Consider the following 11,479-nt stretch of genomic DNA (forward strand, 5'->3'; position numbering starts at 1 on the left):
GCCTGCAGTGATGCATGTCGTCATGCAGCACACTGTACATTCTCTGTGCGTTTGTCACACACACTGTATGTTTGCACATACACAAACTGCATTGCAGCACTCCATACTGCCACCTCCCCAGCAGAGCCTTTGATACTCAGGCGTTCATTGATTCATCTCTGATGCTTTTTTCCTTTGGTTGTGTTATTTCGTATGGTAATCCTTATGTGCTTTTTTTTCTTTAGACTTTTAATTCCTTTTAAATGGCTCTGCAGACATGATAAAGTGTTGTTTGCTAATTTATGCTTATGTGGATGTATAAATCATGGATCAAGTGTTGAGCTCATAGAGACAGGACAGTGTGTTTGAGGTAATAGAGTCGACAGTAGTGAACGGTGTGGACTGTAAAGGAATATAAATGATGCGAAAGGTTGATACTCAGCTATTTCAGTCTGTATGATCGCCCTGCAGACACAGATTGGCAGCTGGAGCCGGCTGTTTCACAGCTGATTGTATGTGAGAGTGTGGCATACTGTTTGTGTGTCTGTGCTGTATGTGCATTATCCCAGGTGTCAGGTTTATACTGTATGATACAGCCCTACTTTGTTTGGTATTTTAAGCTCACAGGGAGCTTAACTAGGTCCCTCGCCGACACATCCAGCCCTTCCTTTTCTCCTGTGTCATCATCTCTCTGTCCCGACCCCACAGTATGTGAATAAAGGGTTGTTTGTGTTGTAGTGGAGATATATGGGCTTGTGTTGTCCCAGAAAATATATATCTCTGAGGGTCTTGAAGCCAGATAATATTGAGACACATCAAAGCATTGCCTCATTTATTTTTGCTGCCAAAAAACCCTGAGTTGTTTTTTTTTTTAATGTCCAACCCACCAAACAAAAGTACAAAAACTTTTCATTCATATAACACGTCACCGCCTGTGCTTGGAAATATTTTTACGTCACTAATCTGGTAAAAATAGCTCAGCCTAAAGCTTGTTCATTTATATGTCTCTCTTTTTTTTTTACTAATAATCATGGTCAAGCCCATCAGACAACAACATGGGCAGATGGCGCACACCAGATGTTCATGATTACTGAGAATACAAAATGATTCCCGATTTCATTAGCAAATAAAAAAATGACAGCGAGGGAGGTGGGTGAGAGAAATTCCTGTTTCTGGCTCAGGACCAACAAAGCAAATAGGAATGCCCTTTCGTGTTTTGATCCCATAGGGGGAGGTATTGATGTAATCACTGCTTTATCAAAAAAAAAAAAAAAAAAAAAAAAAGATGGGCTGGTGTCACAAGGTCCCTTGCCCAGATGCTGTTGCGTAATAGCTTATTGAAAATTAAAGCTCTGTTGTTTAGTATTGGCTTCCAACCTCTGGGAGCAGCCGGCCAGCTTTGGCTGTACGAAGCTGAGCCGATGCCCATTGCCAGCCGCAGGAGGGTAAAGCCGCAGCCATTGATGATGAACTGCCTGTAAGCCGAAAGGATGGAAGGACACTCTGCTGTGCAACGTTTGTAAGCCCCGAGATATTAGACAACTATATCTGCAGCTTCATACACATTTAGCAGATAATGATGTATCAGAACGTGGATTTGGGTTTCTGTGTCAGTTGCATTCAGGATGTCACAAACATTTATTAGAAAATGGACAGACTATAGCCTCTTTCAAATTAAAATAAATAAATAAATAATTTACTGGGAAAGATGGCAAAGCCGGAAGAGATGGCAAGGGACAGTCCTGCAGTAATGCAACACTTAAGAATGCCAACTGCCATAAAACCAAACGCAAGAAGAAGAAGATGGGGGAAAAAATGGATTTATGTGTGTGTGGTAAAATATGCCTTTTATTATTTGTTTGGTGTCATTCTTTAAAAAAAGATTTTGTATTGCTTGTTAGTTATCAAATCACCCATAAAAACATTGGCTTAAGTCACAGATTCAAAGCCGTTGTCAGCAGAGTCTTGTGATTAGTTCACTTACGATATGTGAAAGTGTCATATTTCCTGAAGTGTTATGAGGTCCTGAGGTGGGAAATTGGCACCACAGATTTCCCTGAATATCGATCCCTGCTCCCGTTCACACACAACCCCATGCAGGAAATGTTCCTGAACATTTCAGGGGTGGACTGTATATCTGAAAGGTGAAAAGGCTGAAAGGCTGAAGCTGGCTTAGACAAGTACCTTGACAAATGCTTGTATAGCTTAAAATGGAGAGAAAAAATTCTGATGGGAAATGATGTTAAAGCATGCTGAAACTGAAATTATTAATTTGTGGATCATCTGTGGGTAGTTTAAACAAAAAAAAGACAACGGAAGACACTGTTCATAGATTTATTTCATCTATGCTCCACACTGGAAATCTGAATACAATTAGATTTTGTATAAAAAGTTCATTTTGAAGCCATCTGAATTGACATTCAGTGTTTCATACAACTGCCAAAGTAGTGTGGCAGAGGAGCATCACTCTTTGGATGAGATTGCTCCGATGACCCACATGAGAAATTAGACTGTAGAAGAAGTAATGGTACTGAGCGGGAAAAGACAAATATAAATACAATGTACTGTAAATGCTGCAATGTAAATTATGATGCATTGTGACAGAAAGAGTCACACTAAACTAAAAATAGCAAATAATTTAAAAAAGCCAATAAATTAAACAGGTGCACCTGATACAAGTGTTTTAGAGACCTCTTTTGATTCATTCCAGAAAGGTCCAGCTGTATGAGGAGATTGTGTTGCTCCATCAGACACTGCTGCATTATTTATCAGAGCAGTCTCACCAGGTTCCCACCTCACGCCACTTAAATCCTCCTTAAGTCTCAAGACACACCTCTGCTTTTCACTCCACGGGCCAACCGAGGGGAACTACAACTAGAGAGCAAGTTAGTGCTACAGCACTTTTGCTCAGATAAGATTTTTTGTTCGGCTGTTCACATTACTTTTTTAAATGTGGCCTACATTAGACTCCAGTGTCAACTGTTCACGGGCCTGAACTGACCTGAATGCACAGAAGAACAACAACAAAGAGGTCACATGCGGCAAGCTGTGTGCAGAAGTAAACATGGAGGCTGCTGAAGTCAGCGTTTACAGTTTCATTCTAAAGTTGTTGTGCAGATGATAGCGAGGAGAAGGATGAGGAGAAAGAGAGCAACATTTTTAACGATGGCTTTTTGCAATGCCGTCTAAGCCTGTACAGACTTAATTTCTTTCAATATGCTTTCGTGCACAGACCGGTTACGATACGTACCCTCAAGTTTAGCTTGCACAAAAGTGTCACCCGAAATACTTCTGAAGGCTAAAATCTCACTGTCCTTCCACTGACCCCACAATGAGAACTGTGAAGATTGTCCCTCTAGAGTGACATAAAAGCAGCATGAAATGCACCATGACTGTTCTATTGTAGTCCCATTTAGCCACTTGTTAGCAACTGCATTCTATGTAAAAACTTCATATTCACAAGTGGGGGTATTTACTAAATATTTTATGAAGTACAACAAAACAAATTTCTTTAGCTTGTGTAGCCACAGACCTTAATTCAGGAATCTAACCACCAACCTATTCAAAATCCTCATTACGTATGAGGGGATAGACCCCAGGGCGCTAAAATACTTACTCCTGGTTTAAGAACTCATTCCTTTGGCGCCATATTATATTTTGAAAAAATGAAAGGACATCTTGAGTTTCTGAATGAGGTTAGACTGCCTGTTAGAGTGGATGGCAAGCTAATGTTACTTGAAGTTTTTTTCCCCCAGTGCATATACAGTCTATGGTATTTACTAAGCGTTACAGTAAGAACGTTGGATCTGCCTTCAAAATACAAGCAAACACATGTAGCTTTCAAAATAAGAACGCATGGATGTGTTAGCAGAGTCCGCCACTGAATTTACAAGAAGACTGTTAAAATATGATGCCTTGAATAAAACAGAAGAACCATTATTCTCCTTCACAATAGTGCATTAAAATATACAATGATTAAGATTGAATAGTAGCATTAGAATGTGCGAAAGGCACCAAATTTAGGGTTTAGGGCGAAAATTTTCTCCAGGGGGGCATGCCCCCGGACCCCCTTCATAGTCTCAGAAAATCCTGTGGAAAACACCGGTTCTCACGCTTGTTTTGCAGTAGAGTGTCTTTTTTTGTACTTTCACAATTTCAGATTGATATTTGCATGTGCACACAATCCAGGGGACAAATAACCCTTTAACCCTATAAAGCCTGAACCATTAAATAATTGCCAGAATTTTTTTTTTTTTAAACTTGAGTGTTTATTGAACCTGCTGACAGATAATTTAAAAAAAAAATCCAAAAACAATAGGGATATATGATTCTAATTTGTATCATATTTGATATATCAGTTCTTTTTGTGCAATTTGTTGCTCAGTTTGTTTTTCTTGAACTAACAAAAACATATAAAACCCAACATTTTTAACCTTTTAAGGCTTTACTTTCTTTTAACATTTTCCTCAAACATGCAAAATATTTTTTTTCCATATAACACAACATCATACATCTGCTGATATGAAGTTTCCACGCAGCAATGACTGATCCACCAGTGGAACCTGCATATAATTTTTGCTATATCTTGTATTTTTGTGCAATTTGTTGCTCGGTTGTTGTTTTTTTCAACACGTCAGGTTTTTCAGGAAAAAAATATCACACTGACGATGTATAGGTCTCAAAAACTTGTGTATCAAATATGATACACTTGGCTTTATAGGGTTAAACACTGCATTTACACCAACTTATAAGTGTATTTCCCAAAATGTCACACCGTTCTGTTAAGGTTTCTTTATGTAGGCTGTTACTGTAAAGATACTGTACTTCCAAGAACTGACATTTAGCCAACTGTAAATCACACTTTAAAACCTATCACCATGTCCTCAGATTCCTTCCTGTTGTCACACAACAGCCTGAATGTCAGTTGGTAGGCAGACAACCACGTCCCTATCACATCACCGGCTGAAACCGTACCAGAGTTTTAAGTGTCTCTGAGGTAGACGGGTCACACGCTGCCTGTCCTGTAATAAGAGAAGAGAGGGTGCCAGCCGGGACACTCAAACAAGCCCTTTGCCACCCAGGCACATATCACATCAGCGTGTTACCTCAGCAGTCCACTGACCCGCGCCCAAGTGCCCTTGTTTTCACAGCAGCCCTCATCCATTCACTGTCTACATGAAATGAGCTCTTCTGATTTAGGAGGGGAGCGGGAGGGTGCTGGGGGGTGGAGGGTGCTGGGGGGTGGAGGGGATCAGGTGACCAACCACATTCCTGTGGAGCCTCAGTGAGACTATGTAGGTCACACCCTCCTTTAACTAATTCAAAATTCAACATGGAGAGACCTGCTTCTTTCTCCGTAGACGTGAAAATTATTGTACTACAAATACAAAATATAATGTGTTTTGCAAAACACAGCTGTTAGTTCACAACAGGTGGCAAAATCTGTCAAACTGACCTAGATACATCTTAGGTAAAGCAGCAAAAAAGAAATGTTTACATTTTTTTGCCTTATTCATATGATATGTTAAGTATAAAAAAAAGGAATGAAATGTAGCTGCATCACTTTCTGACAGGAATTTAGCATAATATTACAAGACAATAACCTCTAATAAAAATATAATTTTCATAAAACTCACAATCAACCTCAGCCAATATAGCGGCCAGTGTTTCACAAACTTTTTTCTGGGGACCCAGTTTTTAAAAAAAATGAGGAACAATCATGACCCTATTGCCAAATTGTAAGTGAATTTGTGTGTAAATAAACTATTTTTGTCCATTGTTACTGCCCTTTCTCAATCATCTTACATTATCTTGAATGGGTTAACCAGCCAGTCAAAGATTGATTAATCAGAGTTTGTTTTATGCAGATGCTTAATGTGTTTTTAACGACAATTCATGTATTTTTTTAACTTATGTTAAATACCTTATAAATCAGCGTCGGCTTGTTTTTAAGTGCAGCTGTTGTTACCAAACAACCAATTAATGACATCAGGTCTATTCCACATCAGATCATTAGATATAATTTTATTCACAGCTTGCTAATGTGATGCTTGCTTTATAATATTGCACAATGAAAAATTGCTGGAAAATTATTGGACAACCAAATCATTCTCCTGCAACCCATGTTTGGGTCCTGAAAAAATCTCTGGGAATGACTGGCCAAGGTAACGCTAATTTAGTTTTCATTCTAGTTTTCCACAGTTTAATAAATGTAAAAGTAATGAAATAGAGAGACAAATTACACTAATAAAAGCAATTTCTTGCATTTAGTTATGACGATAATGATCAGATTATCTTCTATATGTGTTCCACTTTAGCTTCCACATTATTACAATTGAAATGACTTCATAGGCTTCAAATATTGACTATAAAAGCTAATGCACAACTTAAAAAAAAGTGAGTAGGAGTAAATGTCCAAATAGAAAAGGAGAGAAAACTCTGTTACAAACAGGTTTTTACCTTTTACCTGAGGAAGGCAGGAGGGTTTTTTTTAATCTTCTTTTATTCTTCAAATTAAAAGGTGTTATTTAAAAGCAGTTTTATAACAAAATGTTTTTCTATTGACACACAGGCAAACTAATGAGAGCTAAAGAACACTAGAGTGTGGAAGGAGGAAAGAGAGCCAGATATGTATTATTCAGATGACTTTGCACTTCTGTTGGTGGTTGTGTAATTTTATTTGGACATCTCAAAGATAATAGCATGCTCAGTGAAGCAAACTGGATCCTGTTTTTTTAATGCCCGGGGTTATTTTTCATGGCGAACACTTCAAGATGGTAGATGTTTATGAAATAAAGGAGGGCAACTGAACATGGTGATATTCTACTGTGATAATGCATTAATCTGTTCATAAACAGCTAAAACACAGGAGAATGAATGAGGACTGTTAAATGCAAAAAAGTGAAATTTGACTGGACATATTACAAGCGCCTAAATGAAGAAAGACAATAAAACCTCTGTTTAAAATGTTATTCCATAATATATAGCATACAGATACATTTAAAATGTAAAAAATACTACAACTGGTCTTTGTGCACTGGATGCCTTGCACAATATTTCTTGTACAAGCTGTGACATTATTATTTTTTAAGCATCACTTTAAGTCTTGTGTTTACCAGAAATGTGTTGATAAATGTCTTGGAAATAAGACATCCAGCTGGCCTGGCATCGGCAGGCTGATTCGCAAATGAATATTAGTCTGGAATCTCTCAGATCATCTTTGATTTCCAAGGGCTGTTATCAGCAGGTGCAGAGAAAAATACAGCTGAGTAGATCTACAACCAATCTGAGAAATAAACATGTGATGTAGCGCTGAGTGACACATGCAGGTACGGGCGGTCCCTGGTCTGTTCTGAAGCAGGAGAAACATGGCGGCTGGGTCACAAACTCTCAAATTACAGCTAAACAGCAAAATGTGTTTCTAAAAAACATTTGAGGCGACAAATACGCAATGCAGTAACAGAATAATGATTTATATTTGATCAGCGCTGTGGAGTTAAGCTGGAGGTCTATCCAACACGCTAACTGGCCCAATGGAAATCAGTCTGAGTAGTAGAGTGCCAAAGGAAAAATAAATGAGCTTGGTAGATTTCTCTGGGTTCCAGGCCAACATCCAGCATGAAGAAAGAATGACTAATCAATAAAAGACTAGACCAATCTGACCGATAAGTGGACTAAGCGGCCACTACAATATATATGTGATTTAAATTAATCTTAGACCACCAGCTAGTGGTTAAATGATTTGATCAAAATGCGTCTTGGACCCTGTTTTCACTCGAGACACATTTTAAAACCAAGTGTAAAGAGGTTCATAGTGACTAAGAGGTAGAAAGGGCGATATATTCTACGATATAATCATTAACATTGTTTTGACGATGTGCAATTGTACATTACTGCGTATTTATAATATCTCAAAAAGAAAACAAACGAAAGGCCACTCATTTGCTCATGCTTGTATGCTGCACAATTTACCTCAGGAGAGAGAACCTGAACGTTACCTATTTAATGTCTCTACATTGAAGTTTAACTGGGAGTCTCTTGAATGCTTAAGTTTAAAGAAAATAAACATGAGCTGGTGTTCTGAAACATTGTATCCAAGTGTCTTTAAGTATCATGTAAAGCGCTCTATAAATAAAAAATGTATAATTATTATTATTATTATTATTAATATTATCCATAGATGATCTGGTAAGCAAGCATTCTAACAGCTTTTTTTTGTAAAGAAATCACATTTTAAAGGATATCGTCAGATTATCGTTATCAGAAAATTAAAAAGAATAATAGAGATTTTTTTTTTGCTCATATCGCCCACCCCTACTAAGAGGGGGGTTTCCATTCTTTATGCTAAATTAAGCTTATCAGCAGCTGGCTGTGGCCTCATTCAAACATACAACAACAAGAGTGGAAACAATCTTCTCATCTCAAAAACATGTGTTACCTGAATGTCACACTGATCCTGTAACATGGTAACACCACAGTGTCATATTGTACGCCTGGTGATCAAATGTGTTAGATGCAGAGTATAAATATGTAGGTTCAGTGATGTGATATCTGCATGGCAAATGAAGACAGACCCATGAATAGCTCATTAATTAAAATTCATTTTCAACATATGTTGGCAACTAAAGGGAGCTCGCTTCCACTGAGCACATGCTGCACTGCTGCCACTGTACTCATGCTGAATTGCTTCCATGCAGTGTGCTAAATTATTATGTCACCCCCTCCTCTCTCTCTCTCCACGGTGCTGCTTTAATTCATGCAGCCCACTTTATAACAACAAACACGCCATGCTGAAGGATTGCTCCCGATGATGCAGGTCATGGATCACGCTGCAGCCTTGGCTTCACAAAGCTGAATCTCTGTGATTTTTAATGGATGAAAAAAGCCGGATAAATCAGGAGATACCCATGTGCCTCTTTGAAACTGAGCAAAGGCATTTTTTTGTGAATTGCACCTGGGTTGAAACAAACTGAGCTGGCCTAGTTAGAGTGGTGACACGCGAGCAGTCCTTGCTTTTTGGAAAAAGTTCCTGATACAAAAACTAAGGCCAGCTGCACACATTTGGCCAGAACTGGAACATCTCCATCCAAAGAGATCTATGTTTAGACAAACTTATTTTGATAATCGATTGAAATGAAGCGAAGATTCAAATCTCGAATATGGAGATTTCCCTTCTTTTTTTTTTTTTCCATATATCATATGAAATTGAGTTTGATCTGCCCAAGAAGGACGTTTGAACAGTTTTCTGACGTGTTCTAAACCAAACAATCAGGGAAATCGACAGATTAATCAATAATGGAAACACCGTTAGTTGCAGCCCTGGTGTCAGTGTACTCAGGTTTTAAACGGTGTAGTATCGGAGTAATTCGACCACGAACTGTTTGTCATCCAAGTACGTTGTCAACTATTTGTACGGATCAAATAGGCTGATTGGGAGGAACAGGGTGACAGAGATTAGCTGACAGTGATGTGCATCATCAGCTATACTGGATCTGTGTGTGTGTGTGTGTGTGTGTGTGTGAGAGAGAGAGAGAGAGAGAGAGAGAGAGAGAGAGCTTATTCTCAGTGCTCTCTTGAACTTGCTTTGTGCAGCAGTACATCTAAGTGCAGTAGCCAGACTGCCCTCCTGTGGGAACACAAAGTATTACATATTCATAAGCAGCTCTGTTCCCACTTTGATAAAGCAAGTCTGACAGTATGTCAACAATATTGATCTGCCACTCCTAATTACTTTATAGTAAAGATTCTGCAGATGTAGGAATATTAAATGTGGTTATATAAAATATGAAGTTTAAGACTTTGGCTTTTATGATTAACAGAGATCTGCTGAGTTTATAAGAAGTTTCCTATCTATGTTGGTGCTTTTGCACATTGAATCTGAATAAGAAAAAAAAAGTTAGAAAGCTTATGCAAGTCCACTTTTGGTGAAAAAAAAAAAAAAAGAGGTCTAAATTGGACAGAATTATGTATTTTTTAAGCATGTAATTCCAGCCAGGATTTGTTTGTGCGGCTGAAATAGTGTGTAGCAAAATCCTCTCCAGTCTCCCTGAATGACTCCTTTATCTGAACACAATTGCAGCAGGGTTTAATATGCAATAGCCAAAGGAATCTACAAAATATTTCAAACAAATTCCTGACTTTTTTCTGCCTTGGCCTTTCTAAATGTTGTGCACTTGTTAAGTTAATAGATGAGGGTTATATTTATCCGTGGTGAGGGCTCTCATGAAGAAGCCCCCCTCTCTCAGCTGCAGGGCTGCTGACTGCAGGTTGAATTCTGCCTTACTGGCCACAGCGCACATAGGGAAACAGATGGGTAATAAGGTCACAGCAGACGTACCTCTCAGTAGCACAGACAAATTGCAGACGCACCAGCTGTGCTGACTCAGGACAACATTAGACTCGGGAATTGAATTAAGATCTCTTTTTGTGAGGAGGGAAGTTGTTGCTTTGTGTTATTTGCCTTTCATGTGGAGGCGCCCGGGAAATGCAAATGTAATGAAAAAGGCCTGAAAACCTGTTTTCTCAATCAGTTTCTTTAATCTGAGTGCTGATTTTTCTACATAAACACGGTTTTCAGCCAAAGTTGCAAGAGTTTCTCATCTGAGATAGAAAAATAAAAGCACCACCAGCAGGTCACGGATCCCACTTTAGTGACTTTGGTACAGATATTCATGGTACCCAGAGGATGATCTGAAAAACCTCTGATCAGGATCAAAATGTGTGTTCATCCAGAACTTTATAACTAATTAGCAGCAGAGCTCATAACATTCCTACCAGCCCAAGCTGTTAACTGTGTTTATTGCTTATTAGCAAAATATACCAGCAAAACATGAACACTTATATACAGGAAAATAAATGTGAACTTAAATGAGAAAAAAATACAATCCATGTTTACATTGCGACATTATGGTATATAACAAATTTTACATAATTTGACAAAACTTTAGAAAAAAAATTGTTGTTTTAAGAATTTTTTTTCTCAATATTGATGAAATGTGTAAATGTAGAAATACTCGGAAATATGTCTTTTTAAAATGAAGTAATTATAAGTCCGCTTAAATACACTATAGGTGGATAAAGTATATTAAGTTATGTTAAGATATTTATCATTCTTTTGTGGTTACATCATTTGACATCTTGCCAATCCTTATTTGTCACTGAGCCACATACACAATAAAATAATCAGTACAACACCAATAAATATTTTTTTGCATCTCCTGAATAACAGCATTTTCATTTTTACTGCTGTCAAATTCAGAAAGAAATGTATCCCCTGTTAAAAGATCATGTTTGCAAACATTTAAGCATTCTATGAATCACTATTACTATTATATTTTTTGGTATTTTGAGTAATTTTCAGCCGATTGTCGAAGCTCAAAAAATAGTGTCTACATCACTGCTTTCTCCTTTTATTTCTGAAGTGCCCTCATTTTTGGGGCATTAGATTTAGAGAAGATTACTACTTAATTATTTATTAAGTACACTTGAGTATTCCATTATA

The sequence above is a fragment of the Centropristis striata genome, chromosome 19, assembly GCF_030273125.1.
Source record: "Centropristis striata isolate RG_2023a ecotype Rhode Island chromosome 19, C.striata_1.0, whole genome shotgun sequence".
In the NCBI taxonomy this organism is placed as follows: domain Eukaryota; kingdom Metazoa; phylum Chordata; class Actinopteri; order Perciformes; family Serranidae; genus Centropristis; species Centropristis striata.